Consider the following 6,886-nt stretch of genomic DNA (forward strand, 5'->3'; position numbering starts at 1 on the left):
AAGTCCAAAGAGAACATAGAAATTGTAACACGTCTAGTCAGTTAATCACGGGCCTTTAACAAGAGTGGCAGACTTAGTTTCTATCTACGAGCAAAAAAGTTCTGTTAAGTCTTGTCCAGTGTGCCATTGCTAACTAACTTCACCACCTTCTTACCGCTAGAAAAAGGTTAGCAATGCTGTTAGACTGCCAGGGCTTTTCCTAACCCATTTGCGTTAAAATCTAAATTTCACTTCTGAAGTTCCCTAATAACCCTCCACCCTGACTTTATCCTTGCTCATGATACCATAGCATCCATCCTTCTGCCATGAATACCAGCTTCTAATTGCTCCCAAAGATTCTCACTATGCTTCATTGATAATGACCGCAAACACAAGAAAATGGAAGCCATCATTTCCTTTTTACTTTAAGTTTTCCATTTTTCCAGCCATGTATTTTTTTTTTTTGAAGTCTTCTATGCTAGACTCACATTATTCCAAGAATGCAATCATTTTCAAAGCTGACAACAGCCTTATTTTTCATTTGGCACCGCCTGCCAGAAGCCTTGGCAAGAGGCCCAAGGGCAAGTGAGAAGAGCAGTCCCATCCAGACAACAACTGTCCCTTTCTTGTCTAGCTTGAGACTGACCGGGGCAGCTTGATGTTGCTACATCAATGGAGGGAAGAGAAGATGGAGTAGAGGTGCCTGTTGAGGTTACTGAGCCAACATTCAGGAAGACCACAGGAGGAGATAGCTGCCCGGAAGGAGTAGAGTGACTGTCCAACTATCATGCAGCCCCTGGAAAGAGTAGAGTGACCACCTTGGGTGCCAGTGACTGGAGACACGAAGGCTAAAAGATGGGGGTTGCCACCCCACTACCTTTGCATTCTATAAACCAGAGGCAACACTGTAGTTGGAAGTTGGATGTGTAAAGGTCAATACACACAGGCCCACACTTGCAGCTCAAGCCCAGGCATCAGCAGTAGACCCCAGTAGCCCACATCCTTGAACTTGCCCTGTGCCCCTCATGAAAGTCACTTAAAAGCAGTGTGTCAGCACCATTCTGGCCAACCAATCTCATGCACTCCTGTGAAAAATCCTGTGCCTTCTGGGTGGCCCTCCTGGAACTGGAGTCTGGCCACAGGACCCGGGACAATTCCAAAAGCTGCTTGGGCATCTTGGTAAGGCACAAATGGAGTAGTGTTGGATAGTATGTTGAAGGGCAGAAGCGGGCCCAAGGGCCCATGCAAGTCTGCCTAGGCTCAGAGTGCCCTACCCACATGGCTCTGCCAAGGCTGGCTCCCCACCACTGTGGAGGCGCATAGGAAATGTTGGAGGGATGTGCTTCCTGTGACCAGGACCCACACAAGACCAGGTCCAGGTGCAGGGTACCCAACCCAGACAGCACTTTGCCCTGACCAGTCCCAGGCACGAGAAAGGGGCTTGGATGGCTTTGAGGAAGGTACTCCAGAGAGGCGGCCTGGCTGGGCAAGGTCTGGAGCAGGACCTCTGCTTGCCTGTGTCTAGGGGTGATGATGCTTCCTGACTCACGAGGGGCCCAGTGACAACTGCTGCATAAAGAGAGAAACTGAGGAAGCATTAGAATCTGAAGTATAGATGCCACACTCCACACCATGCTCATGGAAGACACCCCTCATGGCCCCAGGACCCTCATCAAGCCAGTTCATGACTCCAATCATCTATCTCTAGTGTGAGAGCTGATATGTCAGCTGAAATTTATTTGCTACTGCTTCTGGTTGAAAGCAGTGCTTTTCGAGCTTACATGCATGGGAATCACCTGGGCACCTTACTAAAATGCAGATTCTGATTCGGCAGGTCTGGGGTTAGGCCTGCGTATCTTCTGACCAGCTCCCAGGTGATGCTGATGCTATCCGTCAGTGGGCCACACTGAGGCTCGAGACTTCTCTGTTGGCAGGACAGGAGCAGAGTCTAAAAGACAAAGTGTGAGCAAGTCGATGTGTGGGTGGGGAGAAGAAAAAGGAAGAAAGGACAAAAGGAGGAAGGATTGAGTAAATGGGGCTTTCTGTGCGTAAGAGACAGCTAATGAGGATCCTTCCCCAGCCTACAGCTGATGCAGCGTATAAGGGTTTTGGGGGAACAACTACCAAAGTCATTACCTCACCGTCCCCCATATTTCTCATCCTTTTACCCCTATGAAACATTTCAAATGGAGTGGGAATGTTGGACTCCAAAGCACAGGCTGTCACTCACTTCTACTCAGCCAGATGTTTTTGAGTGCCCACAGATTTATGTAACTTGTGGCCTGACACAAGATGTTCCATGAATAGATGTTAGTGGTCTCATTTCCACACTGCGGAGTGTGCAAATCCTTGTACCTCAGCAGGCTGAGTTTCTGGGGTTAGGATGGTCCTGTGGTTTCTCAAAGTACAGTGATAACTCCCACCAAAGTATTCAAGCCCAGTGAGCACATGGCACACGGTGCCCCTCCTCTCATTTCCCCTGCCTTCTCTGCAATATTGAACAGCCCTCATACATGCTGCGTCTTTCTGCCCTATCAGACTAGCAAGAAAATACAGCACTTTTTTCATATGGGAAGAATTAAGAGAAAAGAGTCTTTTGCTCCTTAGACACAGAAGCTTTATTATTATTTATCTTGTAATTTTACCCCACTTACCAAATTTCTTTCTAAAATGAAATAAGTTTTTATTCCATGTAGCATTTTCATTCTCACAGTTTAAAATTAACTGAGGCATTTTGCAGTAATGAATCAGAAACACTAGATGTCACACAAGAACCACCTAGCCTAAGGTTTAACCTCGTGTTTACATTCGACCACTTAGTAGATTTTAGGTTTCCAGAAATCTTAAGAATGTTTCATTGCACACTTATCATATTGATTTAAATACCAATAGTTTCTTGAATCGTTATGTTGTCTATGTCAGGGATATCTCAGAAAAACTAACGGTTGTGTAAACATAGATTTATGCCTAATTCTAGATATTTTATATTCTGATCTATGAGAAGGCCCTGAAAGACATGATAAGAAGAAAAGGAACAATTTTTATCTTTTAATGGCTAAGTAGTTTCATGTACATAAATTTGTGGTTTACATACAAAATTCCCAAACCCTATTCCCCTTCGACCTTAACCTAGCAAATTTTAGGCTAGAGGAGCTTTTGTTTTGTCTTGTCTTCCTGATGGCTAAACTACCAGAGCTTCATATAATAGAGATGCTTCTGGGGAGACCTACCTTGAAGGCACCAAATCAATCAAGAAGTGTTCCTTGAACGTCAACCATAGCAAGATCCATGTAGGAGAAGCATTTTAAACAAACATTGATGTTGGATTTTTTCCCTATAGAGAAAAGTTTCTTAATATAATGTACTCTAAATCTTGTCTTAATTTCCCTTTCAGATTTAAGGAAAAGTCTTGATCATTAATTTTTCTACTGGACTTGTTCCTTTTTGGATAAATTTAGCATATTTTTAGGCTTCCAATTCTCTGACATTTATTATAATTTCTCATAAACCTAATTTAGAGGCAGTCTGTTTCATCATATAGATTGTCTTTAGAAACTTATAATACCACTTTAATAACTTTTGTGTAGTTCAGCATTCAAGTTAATTCATCCTGGAAAATTTTCAGGGAGAAGCTCGAAAGTTTGAGAGAAGTAGAGACTCTCAGAATGGGAGAGTACTTTGATTGTCATGATGGGCAATGGGTAGATTCCATATTTCCATTAATGAGACTTAAACAATATCTTTCAGTCAATGACACTATCCCTGGACTACATTGATCTGAAGACAAATTAAAAATCACAATTTCTGGGGGACCCAGTTTTTGGGTGGCTCAGATGATTAAGTGTCCACCTTCAGCTCAGGGTCATGATCCTGGGGTCCTGGGATCAAGCCCTGAGTCAGGCTCCCTGCTCAATGGTGAGTCTGCTTCTTCCTCTGCCCCTGCCCCTCCTTGTGCTCTCTTGTGCTCTGTCTCTCCCTCTCAAATAAATAAAATCTTTAAAAAAAAAACAAACAAACACACAATTTCTTCTTCTCTGGCTCATCTGTTGTATCTTCCAACCAGTTTCCCAGCTGGATGAGAATGGAAAGAGTACTGGTGTCAGAGGCCAAGGGTCCAGTTCCATTTTGGTCACTCTTATAATCTTGGGCAAATCATATACCCCCTTAGTCATGAAAATTTCTGCTCATACTCTAAGCACTTCATATTCTGTAAAAGTGTTCTTCACATTTTTAAGCCCAGAGTGATGCTTTTCTTTTTCTTTTATATTCTTTGATAATCTAAAAAAAATCAATTTCATCCATTTTTTATAAAGTTAAATAAGATAATAAAAGTTTTCAACTTGTGAAGGTAGAATGCCAGTTTTACTTTGCCAAAAGTTAACAATTTTTTTCTGTTTCTCTTTCGATTTTATAAAATAAATTGAAATAAAGATGAACATTTGTGTTTTTTTCTTCTCTAGTTGGAAGGATCTAAATGGATCTTCCCTACTCTTGATCTAGAGACAAAGGAGCTAATAGATAATATATGCAAATCTTTTGGTATAATTAACAATAATGATTGGCCTTGATGTTGAGAGTGAAAGCCACATAAAACAAAGTGAACTAAGAATAGAGTTTATTTTATTTTTTTAAGAATAGAATTTAGAACAATAATAATGCAACAATGATAATAGAAAAACATTGAATTAAAAATTCTGTCATTTCCCCTTAGTGTATTATTGTCATGTATTTGCAAATGTAATTTGTGTTCTGCTTATAGTTAACTGGGTCAAAAACATGTTTCTGTGTTGCTGTGTGTGGCCATCCTAGTTGTCTGGGTCCTTGCTCTTTGGGAGGGCAGGATGACCTGACCAGGACCTGGCCTTGGCGGCCAGGATTGGCCAATGTGGGAGGTGTGTCAGGGCTCCAGACAGGACAGGAATCCTGTTTAATGTGGTCCAAAGTGGGGACAGTGAGGTAGAGGCAAGCCAATGTACACAGGCAGAATCAAAGAGTGCAAGAGTAAAAAGGGTAAGAGTAGTATAGTAGCTCAGAAATGGAGTCGGGGACTGTAGGGAAGACAGCCTGCAGTGTGAGCCAGCGACTACAGCCAAGGAGTCCTGGATAAGTGTCCCAGCTCCGGGGGGGATTGTCCTTCACTGGATGGTGTTCTGATTGGGGCATGCCTCATCTGCAAGACAGGGTGCCAAGACTAATTTTCCTGACTGTGAGCTATTCCATATGTAAAAGCTGGCAATATTTGCCTAAGTTGGGCATGGAGGCCAGTATAGACTACTACTGTTATCACTTTTTTCCGCAATGCCCAGGTTGCAGACTGTGCTAGAGGCCTCCTGTGTAAGAATTACTCTGGGCCACCAGCCACTCTACATCTTATACTCCATGTTTTCTGCCTTCACTCCAGTCTCTCCCCCAAGAGAGGGTTAGATATTTGGGATGTCTTTATTCACTTGCCCATTCCCTTATGTTTGTGGGTCATTAGGGTGGTTCACTGAGGGATGTATAACCCCAGGCTCCAGCCCAAGCCTTGGCCTCAGCTGTGTGTATGTCATCTCCCTGTGATCAGTGAACCTGAGCAGAACATCCCCCTGTGCAGTGAAGACCGCCCTGCCCAGCATCTACTGGGTAAGTTAAATTCAGGAGGAAGTGGTAAGAAGCCTCATTTTGGTCCCGTGTATAGGCTGTGATCTCCAATGAAGCTTTATTTATTTTTTCTTTTTAGATTTTATTTTTTTATTCAGTAGAGAGAGCACACATGCAAGCTGGGGAAGGGGCAGAGGGAGAGAGAGGACCTCAAGCAGGTCCATGCTGAGCTGAGCACGAAGCCTGAAAGGGCTCGATCTCATGACCCTAAGATCACAACCTGAGCAGAAATCAAGTCAGAAACCTAACCAACTGAGCCACCCTGGCACCCCCAATGAAGCTTTTTTTTTTTTTAAGGCTTTATTTATTCATTTGACTAAGAAAGAGAGAGAATGCACACAAGCAGGGGGAGAAGCAAGCTCCCCACTGAGCAGGGAGCCTGATGTGGAGCTCAATTACAGGACCCTGGGATCATGATCTGAGTCAAAGGCAGATGCTTAACCAAGTGAGCCACTCAAGCATCCCAGCCCAATAAAGCTCTAAATAGTAATGCAGTGATGACTGCATTTCCTACCTGCCTGGAGAAGGAAAGTTGAAGGATTAGGCTTCTTCAGAACCCTTAGTAACTGCCAGGGTGAATCAGTCAAATATCCTTGCTCCCCTTTTCAATGGGCAAGCACTCATAACCATCCTCAGGCCAAGGTGCACTGTGGTGGCCTGATGATGTAGCAGCTGCCTAGGGCTGGACACTACTCTTCCCTGAGGCCACCCATGCATACCCTTAAATGCACCACCAGCTGCCAGAGGTCCCATCTGCACTCATCCGTGGTCTCCAGGATGCTCACCCAGGTCTCTAGTGCAGGAAAGGGGCACAGGTCTGAGTGGGACTCATCACCTCCAGATTGAGGAACAGCCAACCTCAGGGATGCCAGGGAGTGTTTCAGTTAGCTTTTATTGTATAATGACTCCCCTTCCCCCATTTAGAGACAGAAAATAACCACTTTATTTAACTTATGATTCCACGTGTGGCTGGCAATCATTTGGTCTGGCCAGGTAATAATGGGTTACTACCCAGGTGTCCTGTCCAAGACACAAATTCTTCCAGAGCAAGCCCACGAAGTTCTGGATGCATTTGGAGGAGATTAATTCAATTCTGCATTTGTGACTTTGTCTTTATCAAATGCTGGGCCAGGTAGACACTGTGGCCTTTTTGAAACATTGAACTATAACTCTTAAAATTTGTTAGCCTCAAGGCTGACAATCCGCCTATCAGCTGCTGTTTTAAACATATATTTTATTTTTTATTCAGGTATGGGGAGGTCAACAG

Source organism: Canis aureus, chromosome 28, assembly GCF_053574225.1.
Source record: "Canis aureus isolate CA01 chromosome 28, VMU_Caureus_v.1.0, whole genome shotgun sequence".
Taxonomy (NCBI): Eukaryota; Metazoa; Chordata; class Mammalia; order Carnivora; family Canidae; genus Canis; species Canis aureus.